This window comes from Nasonia vitripennis, chromosome 5 (assembly GCF_009193385.2).
Source record: "Nasonia vitripennis strain AsymCx chromosome 5, Nvit_psr_1.1, whole genome shotgun sequence".
In the NCBI taxonomy this organism is placed as follows: Eukaryota; Metazoa; Arthropoda; class Insecta; order Hymenoptera; family Pteromalidae; genus Nasonia; species Nasonia vitripennis.
The window spans coordinates 6,929,483-6,942,252 of record NC_045761.1 but is presented as its reverse complement, the minus strand read 5'-3'; the positions used below and the strand labels follow the sequence as shown (position 1 = coordinate 6,942,252).

The window sequence follows — 12,770 nt, the reverse complement described above, 5'->3', positions numbered from 1 at the left end:
CTCCCGGAGCTTCTCTTTCTCCCCCCCCCCACTCCTCTTCTCCTTTTCACCCACTTCACCCCCTACCCCGCTGCGCCACATGTGTACACGCGGTTGCGTCGTGCTTGCAAGTATACATGTATTTCACGTGCGTGTATAATGTACTCGTTCGACGTCGGGATCCTTAATCGAGGAAGAAAAATGCTGCTGCTGCTGCTGCTGCTGCTCGGGACACTTGTTACTCGTCCGTGTGTCAGCGGTTCAATATCGGAGGGATGTCAGCACGTATTCTGTGGGAAGTTCGAGGGGGAGAGCTTTTCGATGCTGCTGTGTGCGACACCGGGGCTTGTCAAGGTAGGAAATCGCTTCTATTTTCGACGTCGAATTTTTTAATTTAATATCGGCCGGCAGATACGCCAGAGTGTCCCTTTCTCGAACGTTTGTACATGGCGACTTTATTCCTTCGGTGATATCAGCCGCTTGATAATTAAAACGGTCGCAAACAGTATCGCGCGATAGAGAGCTTAATTCGGTCATCGGGGAGCGAATACCGCGCGGTTTACTCCCACTACACAGCATCGGTGCCTCTCCCGCGGCGACCTTTGGAATTGTTTGAGTGCACTACTTTTTCCTCGTTTATTTTTAGCCCGACCGAGCTGCAGCGATTCAAAATTAGCCGCGCACAAAGAAATTTCCTGCTATAAATATACACACACAGTAGCGCGGGCGTATCCGGAGCTTTTTTCAAAATATGGGTCTTCGGAAATTTAATTTAAATTTAATTGCGTCGCTCGCGGCTCTATTCACGTGGACGAGGCAGCTTTACGAACTTTTTTTACGCACGATCGTTACGAAATTTCCTTTTTCCTGTAACGGGCACAAACGTCGTTCCGACGCAAATAAAAGCGAAGAAACGTAAAGCTCGAAAGCTCAGCGCACGGGTCTTCGCTGCAGGTTGTATTGTTTTTCATCTGGACGATGGGATCGAAAGTCGGGAAGCTTTCCTCTTCTAGGAAGCCCGCCGCGATGAAATCACGGCTCTACCGAAGGTCAAGGCCTGCGGGCTGATGGATTATGGCGAGCGCACGCGACTCGAGTCTCGATTTCATTTATTACCGGCGCACTTCCGATTTTCCTGGCTGTAGTGCACACGAGTATTGCATAGTTGCATAGCGCTCGGGGTTTATGCCTGTTTTATGCTAATCTTGGACGCGTTAACTTTCGTTCGCATGTGCATAAACACGCGTTTGGTCAATTCAATTCATGTGCGGATTTTTCGCGGTCGCATCACCGCATTCCAAAAGGCACGTTCGACTGTGAAATTCGACGATTTTCTAGAACCGCATGGATCTAGAAATTCAAATCCATTGTTGCTTACATTCTCATTCATCTATGGAAATAACGAATCCATACCCCGATAAAATCGCTGCCATCGAGAGACACTCGCTAGACTTCCACCCCATATTTCCCGATTCGCATCTCGTTCCGTCCTGGTTTGGCGGTATATTTTTCCGCTCTCATACGGCCTTCGCTCTTCTCTCCTTGTTTTCGTCGTCGGGGTGTAGACCCGCTACAGCAGCAGCAGCAGCAGCAGCCCGCAAAACGAGAGCGCGATCCCCGAGAAAATCGATCGAGCACCGCCCTCCTCTCATCCTCTGATTCCCTGGGCCTTTGGCTCTACGCGCGTACACATATAGCACACGCGCTCGCGCCTCGTCTTACGTGCACATTTGCGAGTGTATTCGGCTGTATATAGGCTTCTGGCTGGGGGGATGGGGATGTTCGCGATGGATGTTTTGCTGCAAGTATAACGACTGTCGTCTCTCAACGTATAATAAAGTCGTCTCATCCGCTTCGAAATGCCGACCGTTAAGTACACAAAGCTCCTGGTACGAACTAATTAAGCGGCAGAAACAAGCCCTACACCGCAAGCACCTCCGCGCCGCGAATTCCCGAGCGAATTCCTGAAAGTATAATATACCCGCAGCATTTCCAATTTCAAAGCAGCGGCAAATCAATGCGCTGCCATACTCGTTCCAAATTCCCGCGTGACCGCGAGTAATACACGCACACGTACTGCAGCTCATTCACGGCCGCAATAAAGTAAAAGCTTCGCCCGGGCACACAGGTCGCCCACGCGAACAAAGAGATTCGAGAGCTCGCACAAACAGCGCGAAAGAAAGAGAGAGGGAGAGCGAAAAGTGCGCCGGAAAACGAAACACACACACACACACACACACACAGACCGGAGCGTCTATTTTTAGCACCTCGACCGTTTATTTTCGGAGCTTCGCGCTCTCTCTTTCTCTCTCTCTCTCTCTCTCTCTCTCTCTCTCTCTCTCTCTCTCTCTCGTGTGTCTGCTTTCCCACCCGATGTTTTCGAAATTTTCAAGTGCGCAAGAGGTGCAGCACACACGCGAATTATCTTCTTCTTTTCCCGCGACGCTTTCGGACGCCGCAGGTGCGGCTATTTTTAGGCCCACCGGGAAAATACACACACATCGGCGGGGGCCTCTTTGTTAGAATTATCTTTTTTAGTTATATCGCTATAGCTGCGCCTCGGTGTTTACGAAACTTGTGCTGCATTCGCTCGAGCGCTTATTATTAGATTCAGCGGGTGTATTTCTGTAACCATAATATAGCTAAAACTCGTGGAAGAAAAAGTCGCGTGATTTTCTATCGCCGATTGTATGTGTATATTGCGCAACGCAGCTCTATCTTATTTTTATATATCGCATAGAAACAGAGAAGCGAGTTCTAAGAAGGAGAGAAAGAAGCACAAGGCGCCGGAATGAATAGAAGCTCGAGATTTATTAAGCCGTTTGTCGCCGGTTCAAACGACGGCTCGTCGCGCGGCAACTCAAAGCCAACCCTTGTCTGGCCGCTAAACATCCGTACAGAAGGAAAAAGTAGTCGGCGCCGCGAGAAAGTAGCTCTAGTTTATGTACACACAGTATAGTAGCGGATGCCTCGTGCGCGGCAGATAATAAAAATCTCTAAAAATAGAGTCGGCTTTATCTGCGTCGTTGGGCCGAGGGAAATTTACGAGGCTACACGAGGAAGAAGAAAGATCGAGGAAAGAGATGTGTGTGTGTGTGTGCGACTGTGCGGTCGGGGAAGAGTCGCCCATTATTGCGTGAACGCAAGCTCTCTAGGCTGTCGAGAGATAAGAGTGATACAGTCGGAGGAGTGTAGCGCAAACTGGATGAAATAGAGAGCGAGGGTGAACCAACCACGCGATTCTGAATTCTGAATCGGTCCATTTATAACCGCGGGACTCGAAGTGCTGCACTTCCGCAATTTGGCTTAAAAGCTCACCGGGCCGACCAATTTTCCACCCAACCAACCTCGCTATCAGCGACGAGCCAAATTCTCCACGAACCTAACGCATTTACAACCCCCGCACATTAGTGCCATACAGCGCACTCACCGAGGGAAAGAAAGAAAGAAACATCGAGTTGCAGATAGAGAGAGAGAGAGAGAGAGAGAGAGAGAGAGAAAGAGCCGCAAGTATAAGGAGGAGAAAAAAAAGCGCGAGTAGAAAGAGAGCGAGAAGGAAGGCACCCATATAGCTTGGATCTATTCGAGGCTCGAGTCTGGTCGGCTGCCAGGTCTATTTTCGCGAGACGAAGGCGGTGGCAGCTAGCATTGTGCGCCGCCCGCCAGCGCTAATTTCGTTACGTAGTCGACGCCGCGGGGGCGGTATATATCGCGCAACTTTTTATTTCCGATCGTACATACAACTCTCTTATCAAGCGCGAAATTAGCCCGCGAGAAATCGTGTAGCTCGTTTGCCAAGCCAATGAGCTTTAAGTGCTTTATTTGATCCGCGGCTGTGCATCGATCGCAGAAATAGCCCATGTATAATTGATGATTGTTTTTAAAGCATTTCCAAGCGAAGCTTCTGCATTATTCCGAGAGTGGGATACGCGTTGTTAATTCAATTTCGACGATTCGAAATAGACACGCCGCGTTCGAATATTTTCTCCGCGGCGAATCTGACGGCCGGGAAGCTCTTGGAAATTAACGGAGTTTCATCAGTCCAATTAATTCCGATCTTTATATTTATCCGGAGCTAAACCGCTATTCCTCGATCATATCGTTCTATTCACCGTCGAAAAATCACATCGCGATAACCTAACCTAATATCCGCAAGCTCTGCAGAGCCGTCGCGCGAGCAAAGGTCACCCCGGGAAAGAGAAATGCAGACACACACACACACACACACACACACACACACACACAGGGTGCCTGTCGTGGCGCCTCTATTTATAGACCAGCCGAGCCACCGCCCATACCCTCCTACTCCCACCCACGAAAACCTCCCCGCTATAAATAGCTCGTCGCGATTTTGCACGAGCGACGAGCTATTGTAGACGGGGCGAAGTCGAGCTTTCTTTTGTCATTAGTCTCGTTTATAGTCGTGATTCGATTTCTCGAAGGGGTTGACGACTAGTGTGTTATTAAGCTCTACTCGCGGCGTCTGACGAAAATAGAGACGTAATAATGCACACTGGCTATCAATGTCAAAGTGTCACTCGCAGTCCCGAGCTTTTGCGGTCGACGGATTTGGATAACGAGATAACGATTACACGAACGGTTTTAAGAGACGCGCCGGTAATAACAAGCTTTTACACTCGCTGTTCAAACAATCGCGAGTAAAAGCTTTGGATTATGTTAAACTGTGTATACAATTTCGGAATCGTAAAAGCGAGCTTGCACTTGAGTAATCGGCTTTTCAAAGTCATGCGCATACACAGAGCTTTCACGACTCTAATAAGCTTGATGCATATCGCTCCCGACAATTAGAAGCGTCAACAGAGAGAATATCGAAGCGTCCGCTGGAAATGTGAAAATTCGCTGGAAAAGCTGCAGCGCAAACGGTTTGAAAAAGCTCGACCGAATGCTGACTTTGTGAATGATCAGCGCGATTATCTTATGAGCGAGAAGTAGCTTTCAGTCAATGAAAATTGCGCTCGCGTGTGTTCCCGTGAAAATGAAAAGAACATATAGGAGAGCATAACAAAAGTCGCTCCATTATCTTATCGCGCGATTGATTTAATGCACACAGCGCTTGAATATTAATCAAAGCTCTCTATATATATATATATATATATATATATATATATATATATATATATATATATATATATATATATATATATATATATATATATATATATATATATATATATATATATATATATATATATATATATATATATATATATATATATATATATATATATATATATATATATATATATAAGTTATTCAAGCAACGTCCAAGTGCATATAAAAAAGCCGTCGCTATCTCTTTAATATATTAACTCCGATGCTTATGCTTCAATAAAATTCACACCGAACAATAGGGCGCGATTCTTCCGCGAAAATCTAATCCCGTTCATAACGATCCCCGCCGCCGCCTCATTGTCGAGTAAAATCCGAAAATACGCTCCCGGTTCCAGCGGTCCTCGTCGTCGCGCCACAAAGAATTTCAGCCCCTTCTTGTGTATCTTTCCGCGTGTGCGCTTATGTGTGCCGCCGGTGGCGCTGCAGCTCACTCGTCGCCCTGCGGCGGCACATATGTGAAATCGCTCTCCTGGAATAGAAGTCTTGGAATAGAAGTTCTCTCTCTCTCTCGCGCGCGCTTTATTATTTTAAATGATTCTTCGACTCGCTCTCTTTCTCTATACGCTGTGGTCTGTTTCTCTCTCTCTCTCTCTCCTTTGTGTCGCTGCACACAGCGCAGTGTGTGTCTGGAAAATAGTACAAAAATAGTGTATGCGCTAAACTGTCGAGCTCTTTGTTCGCTACGTCGACTTCTGCTTCTTTTTTTCATACCGAGATGAATTAATTGTTATTCTATTCCTTTCATCGCGTGGGTGGAACTCCTGTCACTCGGCCTCAGCAAGGAAGTCGAATAAGTTATAATGGTCTATAAGAAAAATGTCGCAATTATATATTGTGCCGGAGTTAATTGTCGAGTGGGAAGCCTCTCGCTTGTCATTATTCGATTCCGAAGATAGTAATGCATTTTTTATTGCTTTTTTAATAATTGTGTATCTGATGTGTAATTACGGTGGCAACGGCGCGTAATCGATACCGGTATGATACCGGAACGAAAAAAGCGGCACCACTAATCATCGCTCATCTCCTTCCGTCGGCCTCACAAATCATTCGGCGCCAGCTTTGAACTCGGCTACGAAAACTCTGGGGCTCGGTTCTGTACGATACCACACCAAAAAAAGAAAAAGGAAGGGGAAAGCTCTCTCACTCGGGAAAGCCCTATGCATATAAACAAAGCGTCCACGCGACGGTACGTCTATATGCCCTGTGTATGGAAAAACCGGGCTTGTAAGGGGCTAGTGAGTATATATACATAACCTAAGGCGCCCGGTTAATTTATGCGCTGTTTACTCCCTCAGACCTGTCGCCCCATAGTGTAGATAGTCGATCGCGAGACACTTTGGGGAGAATAAAGGGCTGACGTTGCTCGTTTATTTACATCCCGATATGGGCGGGAAAAACCAGTGGCTCTCCCCTGCGGTTGTGTAAGATCGAGTGAGTTATTTGGACATCGAAGTGTCCGTGTATAAAGCTCGAATGCGATAGAAAAGCTTTCGTAAAATTCTCCTTCACCCCCTTTCCACTCAAACTTTGCACTCCTCTAACCTTAATCCAGAAGAAACTTTCCCCAACCACAGCAGCAGTAATAATTTAACAATCTCGTTATAACACCAAAGAATTCTCAAACCGAGTCACACTCACTTCTCTTCCATATACGTATACTCTCCTCGTTCTATTTTTAGCGCAAACTTATAAAGACCTCACATGTCTCTCTCGAATAAACTTCTCCGAATCGCGCGTGGAATAAAAACTCTTCCATACGAGATTCCATTCCCTATATTTAAACCCCTCGCTCCCACGGAGATGCGAATCCCTCGCAGCTTTTTTTTCAACGTTGCAAGTCGAGAGAGCGTATGCTCGTTTTTTCAGCGACGCGAATACACACTCGCTCGTTGTTTCTTTCTTAGATTATATATGCGGGACACTTTCCGCCCTCGCGGTTCTCTCTCTGTCTCTCTCTCTCTCTCAAGAGCTTTAAGCTCAGCGTGAGGTCGCGAACTATAAATATATGCGCGTCCTTAAAAACGACGCCGTTCTACTTTCGGGCGATAATCGACGTCGTGGCTGGGATTTTTTTTTACTTCGCAATCTTCTATAATAACCAACGCGAGAACTCGAGCTACGACCAAATTCATCTTCAACAATAAACACAGAGAATGATCGAGAGCCACGACTGCTCTTCACATCAGTATAAAGTCGAGGCATTGACCCAGGCGCCAGTACAGCGGCGCGATATGTTGCCCCCGTTCTAAAACCGAAGTCGCTCTCTAGAAGGAAGAAAGCCAGAGGCGGCTGTAAACGACCGAAAATTTCGCGCGCGGAAAAGGAAGGAAGAAGGGAGTGTGCGCGCGTGTGTGTGTGTGTGTAACGTGGGCTTGCGAGAGAAAGAAGCTTCTTAAAAATAGGCTCGTTAGAAGCGGACGGAAATATATCGGCGCTAAAAATACCCGCGAAAATAAACGCGCTGTACTGCGCAGCACGTGTTTTACTGTATCTATGGCGAAGGGGTTGAAGTGGTCCGACGCGATTTTCATCTGAAAAATATATCGTGTACTAGAACGGCATAGGTGTTTGACGTCCGACCTCGAGGCGTCAATCAGAATTTTCGATTCAAGGAGAATCGAGGAGTGATAGTTAAAAATAAATCCTCTTTATCAGTGGGCTCCGATCAACTCGACTACGCCCCGCTCGCGATGAGGATGATGATATCGCGCTTGGCGAGAAAAATATATGTATAATCTCATACGTCACAATATTGTACAGGCAGCTTTACGACTGCCGAGTGACATTCGGATTTTAATATACAATTCCGCGTCGATTATGGCTGATTTTATGATCTCGTAATCTCGCCGGCCGTATTATGAAGAAACGAGGCAACATCGATAAGCAGCAACGCTTCGGTACGATAAATCCGGCCGCATACTGTAAATTAACTCGAGAGGGCCTTCTCGGAACGTAACCACCCAAATTACACAAGTTAATTAAAAAATAATAATTCGTCTACTGAACTTCGTACCGTTGCTCGAGTGCACCTGCGCGTTTATTTAACCTGCCCCGCGATAACATCCGAGCAGCAGTGGTTGCGCGCCAACCCCCAGCCACAAACATACACACACACACACACACATGCGGACTGTTAGCAGCGCTCGCGGCGCTCTAAAAATAGAGCCGGGGCGGTACATCATATCGAGCGGCGTTCTATAAATAGCCGCTGCTGCCGTGCAGTCCCGACACCGACTCTCTGAGACAGCGCGCCGCTCGCTCGCGCGCACAGTCCCTGAATAATAAGTCCCTCGTCTGCTCTTTCCTCTTTCACCTATCCCGCGAGCTGCATAGCACAAAGAGGAGAGCCGAATATCGATCGGCTATTTCTGCCGTATTAAACCTGATGATGAACGCGGCGTGGGTATACCTGTATAATGTATACCCGCGAACGACTCGAAAAATCGACTACTCGGAGAGGGGGACGACTATAGGCGTGGGTGTTTACGTCTTACGTAAGGCCGCTTATAGTTCCGCTCTTTCGTGAATAAGGAATGTCGGATTTTCGCGTGGGCGTAGTGCATCGCGGAAGGGGTGGCTATAGGACGACCTTGGACGCGCGGATATCGAGTGGGGAGGACGGAACAAGGACTTTCTCTCTCTCTCTCTCTCTCTCTCTCCCTTTTCCTCCGTGTTTACTCGCGCGTATTTATAATTGTGCACGCACGTGCGCTGCTATATGCTGCGCCGCGATCGATGACTGTATTTTCTTCTATTTTTTTGTTCGATGCATGTCCCGAAAGGGGCTGGTTTGAAAAACGTATACGCACAGGTATCGTAAGTAGAAGTAAGGCTTCGTATATGTGCAGAGATCGATGCAATAAAAATTTTGCGCGGGGCGATCGATGCGCAGAAATAGCCGGGAAGGAAAAAATAATTACTGGCTAAAAGTAAACAGCGGTCGCGAGAGACGCGGTAAAGTTGGCTATTTAAAACTGAAAAATTGCTGGAATTACTTTTACGAGTAGGTCTATTTGTTTTTTTTTTTTTTTTTTTTTTTTCATTGAAATTTCAAATACAACATGTTACATAAACAAACATTCGACGCTCTGGAAAACACGCGTGAGAGCTGGTCGATCATACGTAAATACGAAACACCTTTTGCCCCAATAACGACGCTTCGATATCGCGCGATGCGAATCGCCGATCTGTATCAACGAGCTTAACAACCGATAATGACCAAATAACTTCCCAAGCATCGGATCTCCTGCGGTGATAATGATTAAGGACGCACACGCGGCTAATATCTACATATACGACGCGCGCTCGATGTATCGAGTTGGCGGAAACTAGAGTCGAATCGTTAACGAGATCGAAACACCAAAAACTCTCTAATTGCATACTAGTAAAAGTTTTTTATTAAGTTATTTATAAAGCTGCACTCGTCGGCGATCGCGTTATTTTCGTGGAAATGATAAGGGAAGTCGAATGAGGTGACACGTACATAGAAGCGGGACAACAAAGGGTGCCGCCGCCGCCGCCGATAAGACGGTCAGCGACAGCTTCCGGCGACGAGCAACCCACGTGCATCCGACGACGACGGGCCGCAGTTTTTTCTCCCCTCCTACGTCCCTCCGCGCTGATATCCTTACTGCCGCGATAACAATATTTCGCGCTTGTATTTTGCGCCTCGACGACGAGGAGACCGGTTTGCATCGGCCGGGAAAATTTTGAGAGATCGTTCGATGCGTCTGTTTTTCCGTGGAAATAATATTCCTCGAACTCGACACTGGCGCTACTAGTGTTACGTCCTGATGGAGCCTCTTTATCATCTAATCCAATCTGTGAAGATCGAGTGTCGCGTATTATTATTATCGGAGGAGTATTACGTAATGATAGCGAAAAACGAACTCTTTATAAATCATAAGGATTGCTCATTAATCATATTTTAACCTTCGACGATTTTCCGTTGCAGGTAAGCCGCAATCGAAAGCAGTGAGTATCACGCTATCATACTCGTCACGACGAGGTGAAGATTATTTACGATGCCCCCCACGAACTCGAGAACTTACGACTATGCAATCACGCGCTGCTTTGACTCGGCGAAAGATTACCTTTACGCAAATTTTACGCGAGTCTTGAAAAACGGCCCGATCACAAACTTGCTCCTTTATCCTCCCCCTCGCGGGAAACTTTTCTCTTCCGAACCGCTCATTCCTTGATAATACAAAGGGACGGCGTGCGTAACGAGAAAACTTCCTCAGATTCGAAATAGACGAATATTAGGAAGCCGGTTACTAAGTATCTAGTTACTGCTTATCAACTCGTAACCAACAATCCATAGCGAGCTCAAAAGTTAGAAGAAAAAAAGCACCTCTCGAAGCCGCCCTGTTGCGTAATCTCTCGGGAGAGGGGGGGGGGGGGGTGAAAGGTTTATGTCGGTGCCGGATTACGAACTGGAACGACGATATAACCCTCGTCCACGAGACGTCGCTTCGAACTCGACGAGGATGGACTTGTGCAACGTTTCTGCGTTATTCGCCAGGAATGAGCTTGATAATATAATTTACGCACATAACGCTCAAAGGGTTCCACAAAATACACCTATGCGCGCGTCTTTTTCACGCTCTGAATAATTCTGCGCTTATCTGCAAAACTTATAGCCAATCGCGCATCTATAGACCGACGAAAATACATCCGCCCACCCCATCTCTCTCCGCAAACGCAGCGAAGTTCGAAAGACGTCAGCGAATAAGCCGCCCCATAGCAGCGAAACGCGAGGTGTATTGAAAAAAGGGGCCGGAAACGAAAATAAAACAACCCTCGTAGTGAGTGTGTACAAACATCGCGTCCGCAGGAGGGAAATAATAAAACAAAGGCGCGAGCGAGAAGGCCACTGTCCTCGACCCTCCCCTAAATAGAAATCCGCGCTGGCATTCTTTTCCCGTTGTTCTCTCTCTCTCTCTCTCTCTCTCTCTCTCTCTCTCTCTCTCTCTCTCTCTCTCTCTCTCTCTCTCTCTCTCTCCCCCTCTCTACACTGACGACGACAGCAGTAGCGAGTCGAGGGTAGTTTATAATCGGCTTACGCGCGACTACGTCGGCGGATCGGAGTTACGTCAGTCGCACGCTCGGTGACCTGTTACGCGCATCGTTATAATATACACATTGTCTACATACACACGCATGAGGGACGTTATGTAAGCTCGTTCCCTTTTCCGCTGCTTATGGGCTTTTGGCAAACGTAAGCGCTCGTATACTGTCGGGGACGATTTCGAAGGTGTCGTTGAACCGAGAGGTACCACAGCACTGCTGGATTCTTAAGACGCACCTTCGACTCGCCAACTAAGCGAGCACGTCTTGATTTCGGATTCTAAGCGATCAGCTACTACTCCATTTCCCATGAGTCAGCCACCTCCGCCGTGTGTAGAAAAAAAAAAAAAAAACAAGTTTATTTCGTCCTAAAAAACCACCTTGCCTCGCTCCAAGAATCTCGCGCACACATACTTCGCGCTACTTCCATACAACACATCGGCCCCTCTCTCTCTCTCTCTCCTCCTCCTCTCGTCCGCGCATATACAGACACAGACACGCGCTCGACGATCTAAAAATAGAGTGAGGCTGGTGAGTTCGCGAGTCGAACGTTTGGCGGCGCTCTTTCCCTCCGCCTCCCGCACACAGAGGCACATGCGTAAACCACCGTCGGAAGAGCCAGGCAGATCAGTCCTCGGTTCACGCTGACACCGTGCGCGCGCGCTCTCCCTCGCGAGAGCCAGTTTTATCGTTTATCGTATATTATACGCGTACACGCTGTGTTATTGCTATAAATTTCGTCTGATATACCGACGGCTATGCGACGCGCTCGCGATTGACGTGCGCTGTGCTGGCTCGACGGAAAAAACACGAGGCGACGACAGTTTGACAGTTACTGTACACGTATATGATAAGCTAGTGTTTGTTGTGCTTCTGTATACGTACACACTGCGGAATTTCCGCTGGAAGAGAGAGAGAGAGAGAGAGAGAGAGAGAGAGAGAGAGAGCGGACGGATCTGGAAGATTCTGCCGTCCCTTCGCTCGACTGTGTGCGCGCTCTGTGTGATTATACCTATATACTTGGTGCGCGTGTGCAGCCAAGGCCCTTTGGAGCGCAGGTAAAGAGAACAAAAAGCGAAATATTGCGAGACGGTTGCCACGCGGAGCCGAGGAATGATCTGATTTGCGCGTCAGGAACAAGTGTCTCTCTTGTACTTACTTCTATTTATAGAGCTGCGCTATCGCTGTGACCCGGGGATAGAGTACAATTGGTAAACGTTGGATACGTTTGTATATCGGCGAAAACTCGCTACACCGTGTTTACATTGCGTAACGACTCTCGCAAAAAAAAAAAAAAGTCGTTTTTTGCGCGCTCTCGATTATACGCGAAGTAAACATCGCTGCGCGCAAAGCAAACATTTCATAACGCGCTGCGATGCGGCGTCGCTGTCCGTATAGTCCGGCATACGAGCTATTAACATAAATTACAAAGCCGGCAGATACACGTTCCCCGTATAGTATATCGCTCGTTAATAGCGACGAGGATATGTCCGATGCTTGGAAAACGAGATGGGGAAGACCGCCGCTTGTTTTTTATGCGGATCCGCGCGCGCAATTCGAAAGCGGCGCGTCAAAAGAGTTTCTGCAAA

At 47.5% G+C, this 12,770-nt stretch overlaps 1 protein-coding gene across 12 annotated transcripts in view; it reads left to right on the top strand.

Annotated features, from left to right (window-relative positions):
- Window positions 1-12,770, top strand: part of LOC100122308 (histone deacetylase 4) — a 66,517-nt gene that overhangs the window by 17,330 nt on the left and 36,417 nt on the right. For 3 of the 12 annotated variants that reach the window (XM_031932600.2, XM_032600745.1, XM_031932599.2), the window contains exon 1: window positions 11,787-12,239. The exons of 8 other annotated variants lie outside the window; for them this stretch is intronic. The gene's annotated coding sequence lies outside the window, so the exon portion shown is untranslated. Of the gene's footprint in view, window positions 1-11,780; window positions 12,240-12,770 lie in introns of those variants that run through there. One more of the 12 variants, XM_032600747.1, reaches the window with a different exon arrangement.